The 27,162-nt window shown below is 40.6% G+C and overlaps 3 protein-coding genes and 1 pseudogene across 3 annotated transcripts in view; all 4 read right to left on the bottom strand.

Annotated features, from left to right (window-relative positions):
* Nucleotides 1–27,162, bottom strand: part of LOC143715491 (uncharacterized) — a 659,702-nt gene that overhangs the window by 449,390 nt on the left and 183,150 nt on the right. The window lies entirely within an intron of this gene.
* LOC143715483 (uncharacterized) overlaps nucleotides 1–27,162 on the bottom strand; it is a 349,601-nt gene that overhangs the window by 174,020 nt on the left and 148,419 nt on the right. The window lies entirely within an intron of this gene.
* The window catches only part of LOC143715461 (uncharacterized), a 272,811-nt gene that overhangs the window by 129,152 nt on the left and 116,497 nt on the right, over nucleotides 1–27,162 (bottom strand). The gene's annotated exons all lie outside the window — the stretch shown is intronic.
* LOC143715492 (uncharacterized) lies at nucleotides 192–27,138 on the bottom strand (annotated as a pseudogene).

Raw genomic sequence — 27,162 nt, 5'->3', positions numbered from 1 at the left:
ATATATCTATATATACATAATACAGTAATATAACGTTAAGTCAAAGGCGTTGATAAACACGCTGAAAAGCGATTATGCGTGTTGATAGCACGCCAAAAATGGAAATACGAATTGGCGTGTCATACATACGCCATTTCATGAGATCAGTCTGGAAATAGATGATACTGTGCTTTTGGAAGCGACTCATTTTGTTCATCTCACACCATTTATTAGAATGTATTTGACATGAAAATGAAATGTTGCTCATTGTGACGACTCCTTACGACATATCTTCATGTGAGTCAGAAGTCTTCTTTTATGTTTAAAGCTCTTCTCACACTGAGTACAGTCGTACGGCTTCTCTACAGTATGAACTCGGTTGTGTTCTTTCAGAGATCCAGACTGAGTGAAACTCTTGTCACAATATGAGCACTTTCTCCAGTATGAATTCGTTGGTGCGCTTTCAGATAGGCAGATCTAGTAAAGCTCTTCCCACAGTCAAAGCACATATAATCTCTCACTTCATTATGTGTTTTCTGGTGCCGTTTAAAACTGTCCAGCCGTGAAAAACTCTTTTCACAGAGAGAACACGCATAAGGCCTCTCATCTGAATGAACTTTCAGGTGTTGTTTTAGATATGATGATGAAATAAAATCTTTACCACACTGAACACAGTTAAATGTTTTTTCTCCAGAGTGACGGAGCAGATGATAACTGAGAGTTGATGCATGAGAAAAACTCTTTCCACACTGAGTGCATGTATACGGTTTCTCTCCAGTGTGAATTCTCATGTGTTTGTCAAGGCTTCCTTTGTGTGTGAAACTATTTCCACACTGAGTGCATGTATACGGTCTCTCACCAGTGTGAATTCTCATGTGTGTGTTAAGGTTTACTTTGTGTGTGAAACTCTTTCCACACTGAGTGCATGTACACGGCTTCTCTCCAGTGTGAATTCTCATGTGTTTGTCAAGGCTTCCTTTGTGTCTGAAACTCTTTCCACACTGAGTGCATGTACACGGCTTCTCTCCAGTGTGAATTCTCATGTGTAGTTCAAGGTTTCCTTTCCGTGTGAAACTCTTTCCACACTGAGTGCATGTATACGGCTTCTCACCAGTGTGAATTCTCATGTGTAGTTCAAGGTTTCCTTTCCGTGTGAAACTCTTTCCACACTGAGTGCAGGTGTGCGTCTTTTTGGCTTTTGTTCTTTGAATTGAAAAGTTATGATGTTCCTCCTCCACTTCATTCAGTTCTTGTCTTTGCTCTTTCACTCTCATCTGGTCTAAAATACACATCAAGTTAGAATCAGTTCAAGTGAACCATTATTTATTAACAGAAAGCAACAGAGATCAGATCTTTCACTTTTTGTTCTGTCATTCACTTGTTTATAGTAAAAATATGTGTGACAACTGCTGGTTATGATCATTTAAATGCATTTCTCCATCATCATCCATATACTGCTTAATAATTCACATCTACCAAAGCAGTCAACAATGAAGAAACAAGAATGGACACCAACCTATTTGTTCCTCAGTATCTTCATGTTTGATTCTGGATGGTTCTGGATCACTCATGTCTTCAATCTCCTCTTTAATAAACTCCATCTTTAACAGTCACACAGATTTCAGCTGCTACTCCTGGAGTTTGTCCTTCTCTTGTAGGATGATGGGAATATTCCCAGTATTTATTGGTGAATTGTTGTGGGAGGGGCTTCACTGCAGGTGTGAACTGTGATCACTGTGTTTTTATCCAATCTGCATTTAAAAAGTACATGGCCATCATGTTTAACTGAGCTGCTAAAAAACCTCTTTGTCTATAAAAGTTACCTATTTTCAGCTCATTCATTATGGTGATGTCTGAGATCTTCAGTAAATTGGCACATTAAATCGTTTTATTGGTGTCAACAGGCTGAAACAAACTACAGCATCATCACCTTTAACTTCAGTTCTTGTTTTTGCTCTTTCACTTCCATCGGGTCTGAAACATTAATAGCGTGTTATTAAGTTGTTAGAATGAGTTCTAGAGGATAAATGTGAATATTGAACCCTGATTTAATAACAGAAAACAAGTGAGATCTGTTTATCAAATATTATATTTTTGATGTACCAAAGGTTAGTTTTGTCATCCTCGTTCAGAGCCGGTCCGAGCTATGATTTAGGGGACCCCTCCGACTACGCGAAGTCACCTGTGCTTGACGATTATTGACACAAATGCCACGCAATAATGATACATTATAAATGAATACAGTGAGGTTATGTATTAATACAAAATAAATACTTAATAAAAAATAGATGCCTACTTAAAGGGATAGTTCACCCAAAAATGAAAATTCTGTCAGTATTTACTCACCCTCATGCACTGTAAAAAAATATATGTGACCCGTCACAGAAACCAGGGACACAAGTCGGCAGCACAACTTTCGAGCAAAATGAGAAAGAAGAGTTTTTTTTCAAAATTGGTGATTTTCAATTTTTTGGAGAATCTGTTCATTGAAATCACGAAGAAGCCTCTCAATGTTTGAGATAGCAGTATTGGTATATTTAAAAGCTTACATTTTGAGGTTGAAATCGGCTTGTTTTCGGAGATTCTAGCATGCAGTGGGGGCGTGGCGTGTCATTGTCTGTGTGTATTTCCATACTGAATAACCCGGCGCTTTTGCCCCCGCCCTCCAAGTGAACCGCATGGCTACTTATTATGCTGTGCTCGGGCCGGCTCTATCTGATTTCAAAATTCAATGAAGATGGATGCCGCAAAGATTGTCGCAGACGAGCTGAACCGTCTGGCAGTTACACCGAAAATGTTTTCGCCGCACTTCGTGGGCTCGGGAAACTGAACCGGAGGTATGGGTGCGGCGCGCGCGCCCTCAGTGCTTGAATACGGCGGCTCGGCTCGCTGACAGCGGTGGCTGGCTGTTTCATATGTGACATCCCGATTGCTTTGAATGCGGAACGTTTTGTGAACAGGGAACAGAGTTAATGGACTGGCAACAATCTCCATAGAACATGAACTGGCACAGAGAATCGAAATAGATGATGCAGTTAAGACCCTTGCTGCGATGAAGGCCTGCCGTGCGTGTTTCTGAAATGTAAGTTAAGCTTCATTTGCTCTTTAGTCGTTATTTAAGATGCTGAAGCTGCTGATGATATAATGTGCTTGCGGACATTTCATTTGTGTGTGTATACGCACATAAGAAAGTGGTGTAAAGAGATTTGCAACAGTCATTTGAGGAGGTGAAATGTGATTATTTGGAAAATTCCTGTCATGACTGCTTAAAGAAAAATGCCAGCAGGCATTTGCCTCCTGCATAAACTTTAATATTGTTGACATTTTGGGCACACGAGCGTTGCGCACTATTTGCGTTGTATGTAGGCCTATATGGCTTACTGGTCTTTGTGTGTTGTTGCTGGTTTTGCGTTATATGTATATGGCATATTGGTCTTTTTGTGTTGTTGCTGGTTTTGCGTTATATGTATATGGCATATTGGTCTTTCTGTGTTGTTGCTGGTTTTGCGTTATATGTAGGCTAAACAGCATATTGGTCTTTGTGTGTTGTTGCTGGTACGTTGCAAATAGAGGGGCAGCACAATTGTTTTTCGCCTAGTGCGGCAGAAGTGCACTCATTCGAAGTGCAAAAAAAGCTGTAAAGCACATGGAGGAGCTTTACAGGGGGTATGGCTTATCTAAATGAGATGTAAATGAGCCCTATTGTCACCCCCAGCAGCAGAGACAGGTGAGAACTGCACAATCTTTAGAGGTCGTTTTCTCATCTTTGAGCTTTTTTAAGTGCCTACTTTAAAATGGCCACAACTTCTCCAAATATTATCAGATTTCCACATGTTACACATCGTTGGAAAGCTTGGAGATTACACTTTCAGAATCTATGAATAACTCAAAATGCCCCAGAACCGACTTGTGTCCCTAGTTTCCGTGACCGGTCACATTTTTGTAATTGTATCGTTTTATTGTGATGTTGGTTAAAGGGTTTGAGTGATAGTGTTTGTTTGTATTGTTTGTTTTGCTGTAGCTCTTACGGTGTCTCCATGAGTGTCACGAATAAAACGCTAATGGAAACATCAGTTTAAGGAGTACTTGACCATCATTGCAGTGGGGTAGCTACAGTAAGAGCTTGGCCATTCGTCGTTCGAGTCTGCTGTGTTAATGACTGGTGTCCATGCCGACGGGTCTGTGAGAACACGGGCAGCAGGTCGATTTCCGATGGTCAAATGTGGTTCGTTTATGGATAACTATGGCTGAAAACGAGGATTAAACTTACACTATGGATTGAGAAAGACTGTGTTCTTCTTCAGGTGACATTTATCCTTCGACGCACTTCTAAAGCAGTAAAAAGACATTAACAGACCTGCCAACCTTGAAAATATTTTTATATTTATCATCGGGGGGGGGGGGGGCATTATTTATTCATGATTAATAACTAGTCTAAAATAAAGAAACCCCTAGAAAACAGTAAAAAAAACAACAAATAGATGTGCACATTTTAGATAGGCTACTTAATTTATTATTCCGATATCCAAATATGATACTAAATCACACAGAAAAAAGGACTTTTATTTGTGACGTGCTGTTTTTGCATTTGAACATTGCACATTATAAACAGGACACGCATTAGCTGAATAAACGTTAGCCAATACGAACATATTTATAGAAAATAGTTGACAATGAATAGACAGGAGTCCAATAATAGCAAAACGAATCACTTATTCTAAAAAGAATATCAAGTATATAAGTTTAGATGAATCCGAAATATGGGGCTGTGTTAACAGTAAAACGTCTGTCTTTTAATGAATTTTAAAAACACGGATGGATAATACAAAATGCTTTCTGACATGTTGACAGAAAAAAACACAACCTAAAACAAAATTTAAACTTAGCCCGTCAATTTACAATTATCTTCTCTCTCTGTGCGCGCGGTCTGTGCTTGTGAGGGAGAGCTCGCACAGCACTGATACAACGGTACTTTTTAATCCATAAGTAACTAATACGCTAGTATCCATACAAAATAATTATGTAACATAATTAGTTACTTTAGTTATTATTAACACAATAACATAACACATGCAGACTACGTTTCTCAGCACTTAGAATGAATAAATAAACGCCTGTTTCTCCAGACACGTGCTTATCAGTAATCCACAAATTACAAAACTTTCATAATCACTATGCCATAGCGATTTTAATTTTATTTAGATTTATTGTTCATTTAGATTTAAAATGCATACTTAAGCATTTTATAATTTGCATGGCTGAATGATGTTTTCCTCTTATCTGAGTGACCATGAATGAAGGAGTATTTTAATCCATGCGATCACTCCCGTATGATCATCGAATCCAGATTAAGTTAACTAAAAACAATATTTCAACTTTCCACATCCACCCCAGCCCGTTTACCTTCAGGAGTCAGAAGTGCTGTGACTACTGTACTGTCCTCGCTTATAAACTCAGTCAGACGTCGGGCCGCGGGAGTGGAAGAGGATCGGTCTTGCTGCCGATTTTCAGTCTCTTTTTAGTGATAGGCCTTACGCATCTGTCAATCATCCCCGCTTGGTATTTGGGGAATGAACCCAGCGCTATGATTGGTCGAACTCCGCTTCTTTTGCTGTTGCTTGATTTGAGGACTGCGCGTGCACAGAAGCGTCACCAGGTTTTTGCGTAGTTTAGAGTGACAAATCGTACCACCGTACTTTGAGGTCAAAATGCGTACCCGCTACGCAAAATGCGTACAGGTTGGCAGGTCTGCATTAAGCTTAAAACAAGGGTTTGAAATGTTTAAAGCATTTTGAAAGACCAAATAATTTATTGTGTTTGAAGTGATATATATATATATATATATATATATATATATATATATATATATATATATATATATATATACATATATATATATATATATATATATATATATATATATATATATATATATATATATTAGGGCTGTCAAAATAACGCGTTAATTTCGATTAATTAATCTGAGAAGAAATAACGCGTTAAAAAAAATAACGCAGATTAATCCATTCCGTTTTGACCTTTGCGGAGCCGTTCTAGCATTCGTGTAAAAAGAAGGAGGGAGACAAGAACGCGCAGCTTGGATCATTGTTTGGAACATTTACTTATAACAAACAGAGTTCGTCAAGCTCTAAAGTACCACATCAATGCAAAGCATCCAGGAGTGTGTGCGTGAGTCGGTGAGTGTGTCTGAGAGAAAGCGCGCTTGTGTGTGTGTGTGTGTGTTGTAACTTTTCACGCGCTCTCACGTCACACAACCATTTTCTCACGCACAGAAAAATCGCGCACCAAAGAGAGGACACGGAAACAGACAAGACAGAGCACGTTACTTATGATATTAAAAAAATCTCAGCTCTCAGATTCTGTTAATTTTATTACGAAAATCAAACAATACCATTTTGGCGCTTGTAAATGTGACATGACAGATCCCTATACCGGCACATGAGCCGATCATCTCTAGCTAATAGTAAATAAACACGAATGACCAATGTTGAAAGATACAGTAGGGCAGCCTAAAACTTACCGAAATGTATATTCCTCGATCAATCCGTGTTTTTCAACCGCGAAAAGAGGTCAATAAAACAGCTGGAGAACAATTATGTCACATAACATTTAGCCCTAAGTTTCCTCAGGAAAGCCATTTCATGACCATATAGCATGTTATAGTTGGCTATAAAAAAGAGCTATAGAGTATTTTTCAAAATGTATGCCTAATAGTATATTACGTATGTATTATATTTTTACTTATATCAAAGTTGTTATTTGTAATAAACACGCATTATATTTAATTTGAGCTATTTTTTAACCTTAAATACTACCAGCTGATATGGCTCTCTGTATTTTTACAGCATTGGGTGAGATTTTTTTTTTCTTGAGAAAAATGAATGCCTATCTTGTGTACCTAATATTTATCCAAATGAGTCAATATTGCATCAAATCACAATAATTAAATTAAATTGAAATCGTGAAATTTGTGTCAAGCAATAATAATAAATACGTAGCTTACCAGAAATTGTACCATGTAAACATTGTAAGATTGTGTATGCGATTAATTTAGATTAATTAATTACAGAGTATGTAATTAATTAGATTAAAAAATGTAATCGATTGACAGCCCTAATATATATATATATATATATATACACACAAGTTTTAAAGGAAATATTTGTCTCTACAAAGGGTTGTTTTAAAAACACAAAAACACTTGATATTAATGTTTGAGGCTTCATGATTATTGTTTGGAAATTTGAATAACGTTTTAACTGTGCTGAACATTTTTATTACTGTGTGTGTTAATCTGGTAATTTTAAAATGATTGAGTCAAATTGTTCCTTTGATAATGTTGAATGTGAAGGGCTGATTAATAGTCTCCAACATGATATTGAAACCATTAATAATGAGTATCAAACATCAACAGAGAGTTTAAAGCGACAACAGATAATAGTGACAATTGAGGCTAAAGAACAATCTTTGAGTGAACTTAAAAGTAAACTCCGAGAAGATTTAGCAGAATCTCAAGGTCCCCGACGTTCTGTTCGTCCACGAAATCCCACAGAAAAAATGCTTGCATTTCAAAAAGATGAAATTCAGAAGAAAGAAAGAAAGATTATTTCCATGTACGAACAATGGAAAATGTTGGCACGTAAGGCTAGAGATCAACTCTAACATAAATGTTAAACGAATCACAAAAATAATCAGGCAAACTAATAAACTTTTGTCTATTTTCGCCATTTTGAACTGAAAATAGACCACTATGTGACGTGACTAGGGCTGCAACTAACGATTATTTTGATAATCGATTAATCGGACGATTATTTTTTCGATTAATCGATTAATCGGATAGAAATTAAATTCGATTTTTTTATTTATTATAACTAAATAAAACCGTAAATCAGGGTATTTATGTGTAAAAGTGTACTTTAAAAAGTGCAAAAGCCACACATTGAGTTTTACTAATATCAATATTTGCATTGTTTTTATTGATAATTGCTGATGGCAAGTTGACAAACATGATTATTGTTAAAAAAAATGATATCCAACATATTATGTTTTAACACAATTTTTGTTAAAACAAATTTACACAGACATGTTGTTCAGATGTGAATATCTGAACTAAAAACATCTAAAATATATAATTCATTTAATTTTTATTTAAAATTAATTATATATAAGGAATATAAGGATAAAGAATATAATATATATTATATATATAATATATAAAAGAATATAATATAAGGATAAATTGATTAAATAAATATAGAAAGACTGAAAACAATTGTGTGAATGTAGAGCCGCAGTAGATCGCGTTTGAAAAACAATTAAAAATTAGTAGACAAATGCTATAAAAAGAGAACGGAATGGAGGTAACGTTACCCAGCAAGCTAACAGGCTTGAGTAAAGGACAGGAGAAATTATGCATTAGTGCACAAGCATTCGCTGAAAACCACTGAGTACAGTGACTAAAAAACAATATTTTACTGCTGCTGTTATTAACTGCCTTTATATTTAGTGCTTCACTTTGTAAACACCGTTTTAATTTAACCTATTTCTGCGGTAGCGCTATTTTAATCCATCACTTACGTTGCGAGCGAACTGATTGCACAACCTGATGATCGAGACAAAATACAGACATCCCGGAAGTCCCGGGAGTCTCCCGCATATTGATTGCGGCTCCCTGATGCCCGCGAATTAGTTCAAACTCTCGAAATCTAGAGCGCGCAAGCAAGAGCGTGCATGCGAGACAGAAGAGACTGCTCCAAACCGTGTAGCGCGCGCGCTCGGCAGAGCGCCTGAGGGAGAGAGACCTTGCGTGTGTGTGCGTACCAGTAAACGCTCCCCGTGACGTAAGCAGACCAACTAATCGATAATGACATTCGTTGACAACGATTTTCATAATCGATTATAATCGATTTTATCGATTAGTTGTTGCAGCCCTAGACGTGACTAGGGCTGGGTACCGAGTTCGGTACTTTTTAGGTACCGACCGAATTGCCTCGATACTACCGAGTACCGAAACATGTCTTGTTTTTCGGTACCAAGTTTCAGTACCTAAGTGGTTAATCTCGTCAACGTCAGTGAAACAAACATGCAGCATGATTGGCTGCGGTGGAAAAACACTAGTTTACCTGGCTGCCCAGAGACGTGCCTCTGCCTCGTCGCACGTGAGGCTGTAGTGTGTGTGTATGTGTGTGTGTAAGCGTCCAACCCAGATAGATAGAAAATATGTAAAAATGATCAAAAGTGTACCCATGTACCCGACTCGATGCCATAAGCACACAATGCAATATTTTCGACAAGATATTTGCTGCCAAGACCGGCAACACTGTAAATCTGCACTTAAAAGCGCACAGAATACACTCGAGAGTAGAACGTTTATCAGCCTTCGACTACAAGAACTGGAGCGCGTCACATATAAACCAAAACTCAGCTTATAGGATAGGCCTACTTGCCTCACAGACATGAGAAATAGTTTCATGTTACATACGAGTTACATATCGTTTCAAATGAGCTTTACAGAAAATGCATGTGTCTAAATTACAATTTAGAGTGATCTGTTATCAGGGGTGACTGTAATGCAATTCAATTAATTTTCATTCAGTTTCATTGTTAAACAATGCATTAAGTTAAGGCAGAAACAATGAGCTCATTGAAGTAAAGAATACATGTTGTTAAATGATTAGGAAACATAGAAAACTTTAGCACTGGTGCTTTTTTACAGACTCAAAATATGAGTGTAAAAAATAAAAGTTTTTTTTTTTAGGTAATGTTATATGGATGAAATTGGTATCGAAAAAAGTATCGTTCAGGAACCGGTATCGAAGTCAAGGTATCGGTATCGGTATCGAAAATTTTGTTACGATACCCAGCCCTAGACGTGACTCATGTAATGTAACCTTAGCCTAATAATTATTTTACTGTCATTGTGAGGGGACAAGACACATTAACCAGGGTACCTGCGGGATCTTAAAAGCATTGAAAAATAATCTCAATTTAAGGCTTTACAAACCTTGAATTTGGTATACAAAGTCTTGGATTTCATTACAAAAGTATTATATATTTTTTGCCTTTACTAGGATTTACTAGGATTAAGTTCACCATAACAAAATTAACTGTAACTAAAGATTCATGCAACGTTGAGTGCACCTCGCACTCCACGTCACAGCAGAAAGCGCGAAAGCGTGCGCACCGTTACGGTTATGGTTACTAGGCAAGTGAGTTACAGAACAAGATAGTAAGTAGGGATGCACCTAGGGCTGGGTATCGTAAAAATTTTCGATTCCGATATCTTGACTTCGATACCGGTTCCTGAACGATACTTTTTTCGATACCAATTTTATCAATATAACATTACCTAAAAAAAAAAAACGTATTTTTTCATTTTGTTGACTTTTTTACACTCATATTTTGAGTCTGTAAAAAAGCACCAATGCTAAAGTTTTCTATGTTTCCTAATCATTTAACAACATGTATTCTTTACTTCAATGAGCTCATTGTTTCTGCCTTAACTTAATGCATTGTTTAACAATGAAACTGAATGAAAATCAATTGAAATGCATTACACACAGTCACCCCTGATAACAGATCACTCTAAATTGTAATTTAGACACATGCATTTTCTGTAAAGCTCCTTTGAAACGATATGTTTTGTGAAAAATGCTATACAAATAAATGTGAATTGAATTAAATATAGGCTACTGGGGTGCGGGATATATGCCTCGGGCTCAGCACACATGAAGCTTGCGCAAAGCACTGGCAAAAGTAGCCTAATGATCATGGATGTGTCGGGAAACGATAGCAAGGAGATATTTAAATTGTTTATTAATGAACAAGTGTTTAAATACGTGTTAGCTGCAAAGATGATTATCGCGAATTTGCGATGCTGACTCGTCATCCCCGCAGTAGTGAACGCGCGCGCCTATATGGATTAGGTAATCAAACTATTTATTTCTAATTGTTTTGTTTAAAAGTAGACATATTTTGAACATATATAGAACTATTTCTCATGTCTGTGAGGCAAGTATCCTATACGCTGAGTTTCGGTTCATTTGTGACACGCTCCAGTTCTTGTAGTCGAAGGCGGATAAACTTTCTACTCTCGAGTGTATTCTGTGCGCTTTTAAGTGCCTTATCAGATTTACCGTGTTACCGGTCTTGGCAGCAATTATCTTGTCAAAAATATTGCATCGTGTGCTTATGGCATCGTCGGGTAGCCTACATAGGTACACTTTTGATCATTTCCACATATTTTCTATCTATCTGGGTTGGACGCTTACGCTTAAACAACACACACACACACACACTACAGCCTCACGTGCGACGAGCCACGTCTCTGGGCAGCCGCGTAAACTAGTGTTTTTCCGCCACAGCCAATCATGCTGAATGTTTATTGTTTAACTGACGTTGACGAGATTAACCACGTAGGTACCGAAACTTGGTACCGAAAAACAAGACATGTTTCGATACTCGGTAGTATCGAGGCAATTCGGTCGGTACCTAAAAATTACCGAACTCGGTACCCAGCCCTAGATGCACCGATGTTCGGCAACCGAAATTATTCGGCCGAATAAGTAAAAAGTTTTTGAAACAATGACGTTTTTGATGACGCGATCAAATAGTAACCAGCGTAGAGTGAGAGGTGCGCGCTTTATAAATGCAGCCAACATGCCCCCTTTGAGCAGATAACAAAAGAGAAGCTCATCTGATGCGTCTGTGGCAGACGTTATACCCTTACTTGCAGCACTAAAGCGTCTTTTAACCCTCTGTAGTTGACAAACGCGCCGCTGCGTTTTGCTGGATTTTTTTCACATAGCAGCAAAATAGACTTAAATACTCCGTCATTTATGGTCACTTAAATGCAGACTTAAGAAATATGAAGAATAAACTGTTAAATGTCTACTTGTGTCCACTTACAATCGAAACAAAACTGTGCTTTTGTAAAATAAAGAAAATAAACAGGGTGTGCTTTCTGCCTCTCCTTCTCCGTTAACTTTTTTTCGCGAGCACATCTCTAAACTTAAACAAAACTCTGCCATTACTAGTCACACAGGCAAAAGCAATATATCTTTATAATCATTTAATTGTCTACTTTTAAATGATCTAATTTAAAACGAAAACAAATATTCTCTGTTTATGTAATCTGTATGAAAAGAGAGAGAGATGTCAGTCGTTCTCATGGCAACTCCTTATCTGCTAATCGCCACGGAGAGCGCGCGCTATATCGAAATGATCTGAGGCAATCCATGCAAACCTGTCAACGCCCATGATAAAGTGTATGTAAACCATGTCTTATGTCTAGGACAGTTATTCATTTGTTGTGGGTTCATCCACATTTTTTTTTTCACTTTTCAATACACTTTTTTTGTTACATTCTTTCAGCAGTCAGTTATAGGCCTAACATAGGCTATTCAAGAAGGGGGGCTTAAAAGATGGCCAAATAAAAATACATTTTTTATTTTACTAATTTATTTTTTTAAGTTATATTGTGCTTTGTTTAAATATCTGCAGGAATGTTAAAAAAAAATCAGTGTTAAATAAATTGTATTTTTGCAATTTGATTCTTTTCTCTGAAAAGCAAGACAAAATAGTAAAAAAAGCATATTTTTACTATTTAATTAAATGCAATGGTGAAAAAATTGGCAAAATAAATGGAAAAAATGTTGAAACACCACGTTCAGTGTTCGGCCTTCGGCCAAGCGTTTCATTATTATTCGGCTTCGGCCAAGAATTTTCATTTCGGTGCATCCCTAATAGTAACGTTAGCCAAGCGTAGTTTGTCGTCTGAAATAGGAATGTCGTCTGAAAGTTTCAGTTTAATCCGCTGTGGCCACAAATGCCAGAATTCAATAATTTAACCCCCAAATCAGAGCTTTTCTGTTAAAAGAACTTGTTTTCTACCCGGTCTTTTCAATACTAGCCTGCAACCATGCGCGCGCGCTCTCTTCACAGCTCAAGAAGCGCGGATGATCTGAAAACACAGACAAGCTGGAGTTCAGCAATCTTCATTTGAGATTTTCAACTTAAATTGAAGTGTCATTCAGCCGGTCTGTGTTCTGTCACGAGCCGCTTGCGCTGTTTGTGCGAAAAAAAATGCAGGCTGATATCCAGCAGTGTTTTTAATGTTGATGCAATGTTTCCCGAATATCAACACCATTTCAAATGTGACATTGATTTTATACAACAGTTAAAAAACAAAACAAAAGGGTAACATTAAGTGATTTACTACATTTATAGGCTTATTGTTATTGCTCTATTTTGCAACGAAATCTGTGGCTTTGAACGAATCGCGAGATTCAATGGATGACTCGATGACTCACACATAAAGACAATGAGTTACCGCCACCTACTGGCGATTTTAATATAATATTTTTATTAATATTAAACGATTTTTAACATTGCCTATTTATTGAACATTGTTTTATTTAAGGAATTATTTATTTTTTAAAGGTATTACAAAAAGTAAAAAAATTAAATGGAAAAATTGATTAAAGGGGGCAAATATTGTCCCTTAATGGAAAAGGTGTGACTGCAGTCTAAGTGGAAGAGGGCACTCTGAAAAATTTGTTATGCAATTCCAACTCCAAAAATACATCGACCTGTTGGCAGAAAAGCGCATACATAAACGTGTTCCGTTTTTTTTACACTTCCGTTATTAAAATAAACCTAAAAATTAACTTAATACAGCATATTTTCACTCTTTAATGCAGAGACCTACCTGATTGACTCTCTCCAGTCACGGGCTGTTCTGACTGAGCCGGTCCATTACAAATGACGTCACTCACAGAACGAACTCAAAATATTATTCATAAACAAAAATATATTTTTTCCTTCTGTCGGCACAGCAAAATAAAGATGATATACATTAAGCAAAAAAAAATTTCGCAAAAAAAAACATTTTAAAGCATTTCAGTTTTCAAAAGCATAATTGTTTCAGAATCGGAACAGTTACAAAAAAAACCCTTCTCAACACTAAAAATTCATTATTTGCACACACTTGCAACTTACTACAGCAGTTTAACCCTTAAAATCAAGAAAACAATCAACTCTATTTTTCAGTATGGTTAACATTTTACAGCTTTTATTATTTTCTAACTACAGCAAATGACTCGTGTACAATCAGGAAATAATATAGTCAACATTGGTTAAGTAAATAACATGAATATGTCTTATTCAAAATGCAAATAATTATTATAATATATATATATATATATATATATATATATATATATATATATATATATATATATATATATATATATATATATATACAGGTCCTTCTAAAAAAATTAGCATATTGTGATAAAGTTAATTATTTTCCATAATGTAATGATCAAAATTAAACTTTCATATATTTTAGATTCATTGCACACCAACTGAAATATTTCAGGTCTTTTATTGTTTTAATACTGATGATTTTGGCATACAGCTCATGAAAACCCAAAATTCCTATCTCAAAAAATTAGCATATTTCATCCGACCAATAAAAGAAGTGTTTTTAATACAAAAAAAAAAGTCAACCTTCAAATAATTATGTTCAGTTATGCACTCAATCGTCAATACTTGGTCGGGAATCCTTTTGCAGAAATGACTGCTTCAATGCGGCGTGGCATGGAGGCAATCAGCCTGTGGCACTGCTGAGGTGTTATGGAGGCCCAGGATGCTTCGATAGCGGCCTTAAAATATATGAAAGTTTAATTTTTATCATTACATTATGGAAAATAATGAACTTTATCACAATATGCTAATTTTTTGAGAAGGACCTGTATATATATATATATATATTATATTATTAAATATATAATTATAGGTCAGTCAGGTCACCTTCATATATATATTTTAACAATATAGATTGTTTCAAAGCAGCTTTACAGTGATAATAGGAAATTAAAGTAACAGAGATTGTTTTGGCTTTACAGCAACTCTAGAATAAAGTTATTGTCCAGCTAAAGTTAGTTTTGATCAGTGGTTCTCAACTGGGACATTTTACCATGGTCATTAAGCTGCAACTGAGTGTGTGTATGTGTACACATGAACACGCACATAAAATTAGCCTATAAAATTAATAAATTTGGTTTTGAGAACCAAATAAATTTATTTCACAAATATGGTTCATACACTCAAATAACACACGAATAATAAGAATGTAATAACAGTATAAATGTAAGGCTTTTAAAGTACCAAACTACACTGTAAAAAAAATCAGCCTTAAATTTAAGTACAATCAACAAGTCATTTGAACTTAAATTACATTAAACTGACTTAAATTGCATGTTGTATAACTTAAAAAATAAAGTAACTTATTTTGATGAGTTGAAGTCATGTAAAAACATATGTTGTCGACTTACAGATCATGTAGTTTTTTGTTAATACAAAAAAGTTGGTAGAGCCACCAAAAATAAAATGTACAAAATAATACTAACATGAACTATTAATGAAACATAAGGAAACTTCTTGAACATCATTCCTGCATGCAAATCCTTCCCAGTTAACACACTAAATTACATAAGTTATTGGTACTTTTTGGTAATTTCATCACTTACTAATTGACAACAGAACTACGACACTCCGTGCGTCATTTATTATTATTTATAATGAAGTGATAATATACAGCGCGCCGTATTTGCAGTATAATGGCTGTTTAGGGTATGGACCAATCAGACACATACTAATTATTCATTATATACAAAGGTTTATGAAACTCCTCACACAGCCCAAATGAACAAACACAAGGGCAGAAACAGTGTCATGTTACAGGGCATGATAAGGAGATTTTACGACCTCCGAGGAATGTGGCCACATACTCAAGAGAGAGACTATGAAACAGAAACCCTCTTTAAAACAGACTTTGCTGCATTAATCATAGACTAACTGATCTATAAATGAACATGCATAGAACTGTGAAAGAAACAGTGTAAATGGTTTACTGTCTCGTGTACTATTAGGTATATATTATGGTATGTATCCTGGTATACAACCAACTAACGATCAATGTAACCTCACCTGTATCATGCCTCCTACCTAATTAATCCTCATTTAATGACTCACACTTTGATGTACATCACCTTCTTCTAGAATGCAGTGTGGATGTGTTATAGCTATCTGAGCATTAATGAAGGTATAATCATGCTAGGGACAAAGATCCGTAAATCAACTAAGAGCCACTTTCCCTCTCAGACATGTCACCTTTCTGATTGGTCGAGTTCAACCCTTAGGGGAGGATCTTTTCCAGGCCTTATTAGAGACAGTCCACATGTGACCTCCCTCTCTTAGTTCTTTCATCCAGCCGCAACACTGTTCTGGTGATTCTGGGGAACCCCCTCCCCCTCCACGGGGGCCCCAGGGCCCAGCAGGCCTCGATTCCAACCAGATATGGGCTCAGGCAGGAGAGAGATGACTCTCTCACAAAGAACCAAGGACAATCTCGAGAGTTTTGGAACAAAGACTCCAAACAACAACGACTCCAATCACCCATCCTTCCGACTTCCTCACTTCTCCTGGGTGCTCGGCGTGGCCTCAACAGAGTCCCAGGCCTTGACCAAACCAGCCATGCGTTCCTGGAGAAAGAGAACGCTCAACCAACTTCCACTTGACACTGCCGGAACCATCAACGGCTTCAATTTTCAACAACTTCAAGAATTGTTCCCATTACAAATGCAAGTATTAAATTCAATGAAATGTGAAAATGAAATTCTGATGGTTCTTCTCATAGACCCTCTTCCGGTTTCCAATTTCATCCTATCACTAACCTATTTATGTATTCATGTGTGTATGTTGTTTAGTTTATTTATATTCATATAAAGATCTATATTTGGTTAATAAAACTTGCACATAATATGTATTTGGTTCTGTTTTGTTTGCAATACAAGTCACTTTACGATCACGGTTTTTGCTACTGGCTCAAAGTACTGTACAGGCGAAGAAATAATTATTCTTCTGTGGCCATGGAAGATACCCTTTTCTTAGAATAAATTAATAATCAAAAGAGTTCGTTGGAAGAACTGATTAATTGATTGTAATATTAATTCAGCCACATCAAGTTAATCCAATTAACTGACCCAAATATTTATAATTATTAATAACAAGATATTATTGATTATTAATATTTCCAAAAAGCTGAGTTCCTTACAGCTGACAACAGTGACAAGACAGGAAAGTGTGTATTCCTAAGGTGAGAGACTTTTTATTTCATGACAAGTTATGAAAATAACATTATAATAATGACAATAATGTGACCGCAGATACTGAATCAGGAAAACAACTCGGTTACTAACGTAACCTCGGTTCCCTGAGAGGAGGGAACGAGTATTGCGTAAGTAGCTTACGCTATGGGAAAACTCCTTTTCTCGAGAATATTGAAGTCTAGTGTAAAACGCATTGCAGCTGCACAGCAGACAGCAATGAGCGAAGGAGCTCGGTCACTGGCTGTGCTGCGGCAACTTGCTCGAACCAATGATGGGGTGACTCTGAATGCGCGACCAATGAGCGCGCCTCGCGCCCGCGCGCGTCAGAGCCCGCCAAGATGGGCGTGGCCAAGAGCTATATATTGGGCGCCCCATCATGAGAGTTCTTTAGGTTAAAACGACTGAAGCGAAATAACCAAGCACAAGCACGCCAGCTTACGCAATACTCGTTCCCTCCTCTCAGGGAACCGAGGTTACTTTAGTAACCGAGTCGTTCCCTTTCGAGAGGTCTCTCCTATTGCGTAAGTAGCTTACGCTATGGGAACACCATGCAAAACGCTGTGCGTGCTGAACTTCGCCTTATGATAGCCAGAGGCAGGTGCCTGAGCTAAAAGCAAAGTTATCATCCAACCAGCCGGCAGAGGCGAGCTTTATATGTGGGAAAAAAGTAAAGAGCGGCCAGAAGGCGCTCAGTGTGACACAAGCACATACATAATCTAGATACGAACTCATAGTTCTACAGCACATTGGAATGCATTGTCGGGACCTGTAGGTTGTAAAACCTGATAAATGTGGACGGTGAGGCCCAGCCTACCGCCGCACAAATATCCTCGATCGGTATCCCGCTCGACCACGCCCAGGAAGAAGCCACAGTCCTGGTGGAGTGTGCTTTGACTCCCCAGGGGCATTGAAGTCCCTTGGCTTCATAAGCCAGAGCTATAGCCTCAACTATCCAGTGAGAGATTCTCTGCTTTGAAACGGCGGAACCCTTCGTACGGCCGCCAAAGGATACAAACAGTTGTTCTGTCTGTCTGAATAGGGCAGAACGCTCCAAATACACTCTGAGAGCCCTAACGGGGCAGAGTAGGTTAGCGTCGTGTTCGTCTGCTGGAGACGATAGCGCAGTTAGGGAGATAACCTGTGCTCTGAAGGGAGTGGTGAGCACTTTAGGAATATACCCATGTTTTGGCCTAAGGACGACCCTGCAGTCGTTAGGTCCGAATTCCAAGCAGGCAGCGCTTGCCGAAAGCGCGTGCAGATCGCCCACTCTATTGACAGAGGCGAGTGCCAGCAAGAGCGCAGTTTTAAGCGACAGCTGCTTAAGGTGCACGGTTCGGAGTGGTTCGAACGGGGGCCCTTTAAGAGCGTCTAGGACAGTAGCTAGGTCCCAGATCGGCACTGAGGGGGGGCGTGAAGGGTTCATCCTCCTAGCGCCCCTTAGGAAACGAATAATTAGGTCGTTTCTTCCCAATGGACGTTCCATCACAGGGTCGTGTGACGCTGTGATGGCCGCCACATATACTTTGAGCGTGGAGGGGGAGCGGCCCGCCTCCAGAAGCCCTTGTAGAAAAGCGAGTACGTTCGTAATCTCGCATGTTTCAGGGTTCAGGCCCTCGGCGTTACACCAGTCACTGAACACTTTCCATTTCTGGGCATATAAGCGTCTCGTGGAGGGCGCCCGCGCCTCAGCGATGGTTTTTAGCGCTCCACTCGTGAGGTTCCTGGGAACCCGTTGAGGGGCCATGCATGAAGGGCCCACAGATCGGGGCGGGGATGAAATATCATCCCGCTGGCCTGACTGAGGAGGTCTGGCCTCAGTGGAATCGGCCGTGGTGCAGATTGCATTTGCATCAATTCTGGAAACCATGTTTGGTTCTTCCAGGCGCACTGCGGAGCACTGCGTTTTTCTCCTCTCTGACCCGACTGATGACCTGTGGCAGCATCGCGATCGGGGGAAAAGCATATAAGGGGCGGCTCGGCCAGCTCTGGGCGAGCGCGTCCGTGCTTTTCGTGAAGAAAAGAGAGCAGTGTGCATTCTCCTTGGAGGCGAAGAGGTCGACCTCCGCCTCGCCAAAGATTTTCCATAACCACTGAATCGTCAGCGGGTTGAGAGCCCATTCTCCTGGGAGAATCTTGTCTCTGGATAGCATGTCTGCCCCTTGGTTCAGCGCGCCTGGCACATGCGCTGCTCTCAGCGAGCGCAAGTTGTGCTGGGACCATAAGATGAGTCTCCTGGCCATTGTAATGCATGGAGCTCGACCTGAGTCCACCCTGGCGATTTATGTACGACACTACCGTCATGTTGTCCGTTCGGACCAGGACGTGTTCGTTTTTTAGATGTGGAAGCAGGGCTCTGAGAGTCAAAGCGACCGCTTTCATCTCCAGACAGTTTATGTGTAGGCGCTTCTCCGTGTTTGACCAAAAGCCGGAGACAGGCCTGCCCTCGTAAAGGGACCCCCAACCTATTTTGGAGGCATCTGTTGTGATCATCTTTCTCCTTGTGTTCACACCCAGGCTCACGCCTGACTGGTACCAGTCGGCGGCTTTCCAGTGCGTCAGGGCTTTTATACAGCCGTGGTTCGCTCTGATTAAAAAGTGGCCCGAACGCCACGCGTGAGCAGGGACATGGCTCTTTAGCCAGCGTTGGAGAGGACGAATATGCAACAATCCTAGCTGGAGTACGGCTGATGCTGAGGCCATGAGACCCAGCATCCTCTGAAACCGCTTGACGGGGGCGCGCACGCCCACCCTGAAGGATGTTGCAAGGCGCCGGATGGTGAGCGCGCGCTCTGATGAGAGACGAGCTGTCATTTGCATCGAGTCTAGAACTATTCCCAGGAAAGAAATCTTCTGGCAGGGAGATAGTATACTTTTTGCAAAATTTAGTCTTAGACCCAGGCATTCTAGATGGCTGATAATCCAAGATCTGTGTGTTATTAACTGACTCTCTGATTGTGCTAGAACCAGCCAATCGTCGAGATAATTCAGTATTCGCACTCCCCTTCGTCTCAAGGGGGAAAGTGCTGCATCCATACATTTTGTGAATGTACGGGGAGCCAGGGACAGGCCGAACGGGAGTACTGTGTACTGGTAAGACTGTCCCTCGAAAGCGAATCTCAGAAAAGGCCTGTGATGAGGCGCTATTGGAATGTGAAAGTAAGCATCTTTCAGATCCACTGAGAGAAACCAATCTCCTGGGCGTACTTGCGCGAGGATATGTTTGGTTGTTAACATTCTGAACGAGCGAATCATTAGTGCTTTGTTCAGGCGTCTGAGATCTAGGATGGGGCGGAGACCGCCATCCTTTTTCGGGACGAGAAAATAGCGGCTGTAAAAACCTGCCCCGCTCATATAGGGGGAAACAGTTTCCACAGCGCACTTTTCTATTAATTTGCGCACCTCGTGGCGTAGAACATGCGAACACTCCTTTCTCACTTTCCTCTCGACCACAGTCGTAAAACGTGGTGGTCTGCGAGCGAACTGGAGCGAGTATCCGTGTTTTATTATATTCAACACCCATTTTGGCATATCTGGAATGTTTTCCCATGCCGCTGCGTGTACAGATATGGGCTGAATATGGGCTAGGGGCGGGCCGCTGTGACGTAGGGACCCGGCCAGCGAATTGCCTGAGCTCGTGGCTCTCAGAGGCGCGCGCGCGCGCTGAGCAGCCGAGTGAATGGGCGCGTGTGTGATTACTACAGGGCGCTATGTCTGTAAGACTCGCAGCCTGAGCGGGGGTTGTGTTTGACACTGTAGGGACAGTGTTTATAAGTGGGGGTGCATAGACAGTGGTAGGCACACGCGTCACTTTTATAATGTTTCCCGCTTTTACTGGGGATTAATTCATAACTGTGTGAACAGTGCTTGTGTGTAGTGGTGCGTACATGACCCTAGGCACGTGATCTACATCCATGGGGCGTGCAGCCTGAGCTGGGAATGAATTTGGCACTGTTTTGACAGTATCTGGGAATGCACACTTTGTGGACATGTGAACCCTTAGTGACACAGGCAGAAAAAGACTCTTTTTGTGTTTTCTGTGTGTCGCCGTAAAAACGGCGTTTGTTTGCAGGTGACCGAGCTCTGTGACTGGCCCATTGACTGCTGTATAGACATTTCCAGCCGCCTGTACGGGGCCTGGGTAATGTTTGAGATTTTGCAGAGAGAGTGGTCCGGCTTTTGCGAGACACGCACTCTCTCTTCTCATTCCTGTGGCTAGGAAGGCTTTCTAGGCTCAGGGTTCAGCACGATCCTTGCCCGAGGACCCCGTCGCTCAGGAGGCGGCTTGCGGTTGTGGGAGCGCGAGCGTCAGTCTGAGGCGCGGGCTGAGAGGCGGTGGGGGCTGCTCTAGCCCGCTGCGGCTGTGGCGGCCTGTCTGCTCTGCGATGAGCTGGAGCGTTTAGGCAGGAAATGGCGCATAGCTTGTGAAGCTTTCTGGGCCTCAGTGAAGCGTTCGGCGAAACCTTTAACTGCCGGTCCAAACAGCCCGCTGGTGGAGATAGGCGCGTCGAGAAACGGGGCCTTATCCACGTCTTTCATCTCCGTCAGAGTCAGCCACAAATGGCGCTCGAGAACACTCAAATTAGCCATGGCGCGGCCAATAGACTGGGCGGTGGCCTTCGTGGCTCGCAGGGCTATGTCAGTCGCGCTGCGTAAGTCCTTGAAGGCTTCGGGTTCGGTGCCAGACTCGTCCAGGGAGCGGAGAAGCTTGGCTTGGAACACTTGAAGTACCGCCATTGAGTGAAGCGCTGACGCAGCTTGGCCGGCGGCGGCGTAGGCGCGACCAGCGAGAGCCGAAGTAGTGCGGCAGGGATTCGAGGGGTGGGAAGCCTTGGCTTTCCATCCGGTGGTGGAGGGCGGGCAGAGATGATTGGCCACGGCCTCCTCCAGGGGCGGCGTTCCCTCGTAGCCTCTTTCCTTCGTGCCGTCCACAGAGGAGAGCGACGAAGAAAAAGAAGGCTTCAATCGAGCCCGAGGTCCTCCACGGCCTTAGAGAGGATGCGGACAATCTCTGTATCCATAGAGGATCCCCCACTCGTGTTAGTTAGCGTCGACGGGGCGGGGTCGAAAGTGGAGCCCGGCCAGTCGTCAGATGCAGCGTCGATGGACAAAGAGTCATCTACTCCCCCGTCGTCCTCGGACGCGCCGAAAGTCACAAGGCCCACCGCTCTGCTAGAGGGGTGTGGGTCCGGCTGAGTGAACTGAACCGGCGGTGGGGAAGACACGAGCGGCGGTGAAGCACGCGGAGACTGGCTCGGCGTGACGTCACTGAGCTCAGGTTCAGGAAGCCTCTGTGAGCGGCGCTTTTTCTTAACACGCGGCTCCAACAGAGGGGTGTCGGCGATGGGCTCGCTCGCGGTGAAAGCGGCGAAGCGAGCCCGCGGTGCGGAGAGACCCAGGTCGTCACTTTCCGGGCATCCGCCCTTGGTCAAAGCAGCTTCTGCGTGGTCCCGGCCCAGGCAGCGAGCGCAGATGATGTGACGATCCCCGTCTGGAAGAAGGTCTCTGCACGACGCGCAGGAAGGCATTTGGAACAATGCCTCAGAAAATTGCTCTTTTACAAATGTCGCGGGGCGAACAGATGTAAATACTTGCGTGTAGCGCGCCGGATGGCTCAGTAGGATGGCGTTCGAAGGCGGCTGAAGATGCCGACGTCCTCGTAGCAATCCCGCTGGTATGCTTTTCCACGGCGGCGAAGGCTTTCAATAATCCGGAGGATCCAGCGAAGAAGGTGTTCGCTGAAGGAGATTAAATCTAAAGAACTCTCATGATGGGGCGCCCAATATATAGCTCTTGGCCACGCCCATCTTGGCGGGCTCTGACGCGCGCGGGCGCGAGGCGCGCTCATTGGTCGCGCATTCAGAGTCGCCCCGTCATTGGTTCGAGCAAGTTGCCGCAGCACAGCCAATGACCGAGCTCCTTCGCTCATTTCTGTCTGCTGTGCAGCTGCAATGCGTTTTACATAAAGACTTCAATATTCTAGAGAAAAGGAGTTTTCCCATAGCGTAAGCTACTTACGCAATAGGAGAGACCTCTCGAAGGGGAACACGTTTTCCTCAGTTGCTTTAAACAGGGTTCGTACAGACTCTGTCAAATGAAATTCCAGGACTTTCAAGGACTTTTCAAGCACTACTTTTTTGGATTTCAAGGACTTCAATTAGCACTTATCAAACAATATCTTTATTATTATTTTTATTCATTTAATTTAATTTTTTTACTCAAATTAAATATATATGGTATCTGATGTTTCACTTCATAGAGGTCAATCCATCGACCAGCGCTGTCAGGCATGGGAAATCCCCATTGAAAGCATATTGAATATATGATTGACCTGAAGAATGAAAGTTGTATTATATACTTATCATATACTTAAGATCATGCTCATAGCCATGAGAAATAGCTCTATATCTCAGATGGACTGCAGTGTTGATTTAGCGTGAAACAATGTATTTTTTCAACAACAAAAAAACAAAAAAATCACAATATTTTGAATTAGGGATGCACCGATACCACTTTTTGTAGAACGCGATATCGATACCGTAACCGATCCCTGAATTTTCACTGCGTTTGTAATTTTTAAATGTAATAGTAGATAAACCAAAAGAATATAAATCATATTAGTTGGCTTAATTTGTTCATCAAATATATATTTCTTTCAATTATTTTCATGCTTAAGCCTGCTAAAATGCATTGTATGAGCTTCTGTTACCGTACATTCTATTGCTCTATCATATTTTATCTTTCATTGAATAGCACAGCACATATGTAGACTAGAGCAGCTCAAGAAGGGTCAGTGCTGAGGATTGGGTCAGTGGTACAAATGTTTAGACATCAGTGAAATGTCAATTATTTAATCAAATCTTGATACTACAACAAAAACTAATTAATCAGGCTAATTAGTGTGAATTTAAAACATTATTCAAGGTAAGCAGTCAGCAACAAAATAAGAACGAATAATCAACTTACAAATAAATACAATACAACAAAGAAAGGCTACAAATGAATAAACAGTGTTTTTAGAGTTTTTCGGGTAGATCTAACAGGTACAGAAATTTGAATAAAGTAGCCTAATCAAATGTGAAAAAATTGCATAGCCTATTCATTACTGGATAAATTAAATATAGATGCATCTTTTTGTAAAGTTGAAAAGGGTAACCTATTTACTCGCCAAGATTTTTTACATAATTTTGTGTGAATTCGTCCGTACAACGTGAAAGACAATTTAATTCAGTATTCGCGCGCGGAGACGCTGCTTTGCGGGGCACGCGCTGATGTTTGCGTTCATGGAACTTCTTGACTGTAAACGTCCAGTATTAATGTAGGGAATCACTCGTTATACATAAATCAGGTAACAGTTCAATGTTTTACTTTACTTACATATACGATTTAGTTTCCATCCAAATAACACGTGCTGAGTGAACGATCAGCAATCAAGAGCATTCAACAGAACTGCGCTCTCTCTCGACAGTTAACGTGAATAATAAGCTAACGTTACATGCCTCGTTTTATTTTCTTTGCCATTGACATCCGACTGAACTACAAACCTTCCACTGATGTCTGTTTAAAGGGATGTACTAGACCAGCTTGCGTGTGTGTCTGTGCCACTGCGTGCTCAATCCACTGTGCGGTTTTCTCTGATCAGCTCACGCACCACAGCTGTGTTATATACCTGGTAGGCCTATCGGTTGTTGGTATCGGAGTATTTTTACGAGTACATGAGCTCGGTATCGGTGCATCCCTATTTTTAATAATTCTAGCACTTTTCAAGTACTTCTTGAAAAATATGACTGTTTTCAAGGGTTTTCCAGGACTTAAATTTCAAATTCAAGTACTTCAAGCACTTTAAGCACCTTTTTCGAACCCTGTTTAAATGAGTCTGACAGAAGTCTCAATAGCTTTCATGCTAGTCTTTCAAAATAAAACCTCCCATCAGAAATAGATCATAAAATTAAGTTTGTTGTTATTTCTTTGACTGTAAACTCCAGACCCTCTTGAAACGGTCTTGCGACCCACCAGTTGAGAAACACTGAAATAGCAACATGACATCATGACTTTGCGTAAACATACACGCCACTTTCAAGTCAAGTGGCGTGTTATCTATACGCATTTTGAGCTATCCGCGTGTATGTCCACGCCGAAATCTTTTGCGTGTATGTCTACGCCATTAAATGTCCGAGTGATTCCGCGTGTATGTGTACGCCGTTAAATGTCCGAGCGAAACGAAGCAAAATCTATATCTACATCTGTGGAGCGATCTTTTTTTTCCTAGGATGGTAGGAGAACACTCATAAATGGTATTAACCCCAGTGACGGGTAGGTTTAGGGACGGGGTTGGGGTAGGTCATATATCTATATATACATAATACAGTAATATAACGTTAAGTCAAAGGCGTTGATAAACACGCTGAAAAGCGATTATGCGTGTTGATAGCACGCCAAAAATGGAAATACGAATTGGCGTGTCATACATACGCCATTTCATGAGATCAGTCTGGAAATAGATGATACTGTGCTTTTGGAAGCGACTCATTTTGTTCATCTCACACCATTTATTAGAATGTATTTGACATGAAAATGAAATGTTGCTCATTGTGACGACTCCTTACGACATATCTTCATGTGAGTCAGAAGTCTTCTTTTATGTTTAAAGCTCTTCTCACACTGAGTACAGTCGTACGGCTTCTCTACAGTATGAACTCGGTTGTGTTCTTTCAGAGATCCAGGCTGAGTGAAACTCTTGTCACAATATGAGCACTTTCTCCAGTATGAATTCGTTGGTGCGCTTTCAGATAGGCAGATCTAGTAAAGCTCTTCCCACAGTCAAAGCACATATAATCTCTCACTTCATTGTGTGTTTTCTGGTGCCGTTTAAAACTGTCCAGCTGTGAAAAACTCTTTTCACAGAGAGAACACGCATAAGGCATCTCATCTGAATGAACTTTCAGGTGTTGTTTTAGATATGATGATGAAATAAAATCTTTACCACACTGATCACAGTTAAATGTTTTTTCTCCAGAGTGAATGTGCAGATGATGCCTGAGAGTTGATGCTTGAGAAAAACTCTTTCCACACTGAGTGCATGTATACGGTTTCTCTCCAGTGTGAATTCTCATGTGTTTGTCAAGGCTTCCTTTGTGTGTGAAACTATTTCCACACTGAGTGCATGTATACGGTCTCTCACCAGTGTGAATTCTCATGTGTGTGTTAAGGTTTACTTTGTGTGTGAAACTCTTTCCACACTGAGTGCATGTACACGGCTTCTCTCCAGTGTGAATTCTCATGTGTTTGTCAAGGCTTCCTTTGTGTGTGAAACTCTTTCCACACTGAGTGCATGTACACGGCTTCTCTCCAGTGTGAATTCTCATGTGTAGTTCAAGGTTTCCTTTCCGTGTGAAACTCTTTCCACACTGAGTGCAGGTGTGCGTCTTTTTGGCTTTTGTTCTTTGAATCGAAAAGTTATGATGTTCCTCCTCCACTTCATTCAGTTCTTGTCTTTGCTCTTTCAGTCTCATCTGGTCTAAAATACACATCAAGTTAGAATCAGTTCAAGTGAACCATTATTTATTAACAGAAAGCAACAGAGATCAGATCTTTCACTTTTTGTTCTGTCATTCACTTGTTTATAGTGAAAATATGTGTGACAACTGCTGGTTATGATCATTTAAATGCATTTCTCCATCATCATCCATATACTGCTTAATAATTCACATCTACCAAAGCAGTCAACAATGAAGAATCAAGAATGGACACCAACCTATTTGTTCCTCAGTATCTTCATGTTTGATTCTGGATGGTTCTGGATCACTCATGTCTTCAATCTCCTCTTTAATAAACTCCATCTTTAACAGTCACACAGATTTCAGCTGCTACTCCTGGAGTTTGTCCTTCTCTTGTAGGATGATGGGAATATTCCCAGTATTTATTGGTGAATTGTTGTGGGAGGGGCTTCACTGCAGGTGTGAACTGTGATCACTGTGTTTTTATCCAATCT

The sequence above is a fragment of the Siphateles boraxobius genome, unplaced genomic scaffold (assembly GCF_051911475.1).
Source record: "Siphateles boraxobius isolate OS27281-9 unplaced genomic scaffold, OSU_SipBor_1 6, whole genome shotgun sequence".
Taxonomy (NCBI): Eukaryota; Metazoa; Chordata; class Actinopteri; order Cypriniformes; family Leuciscidae; genus Siphateles; species Siphateles boraxobius.
Note: the sequence above shows the minus strand (reverse complement) of the source record. Positions and strands in the feature narration are given on the sequence as shown.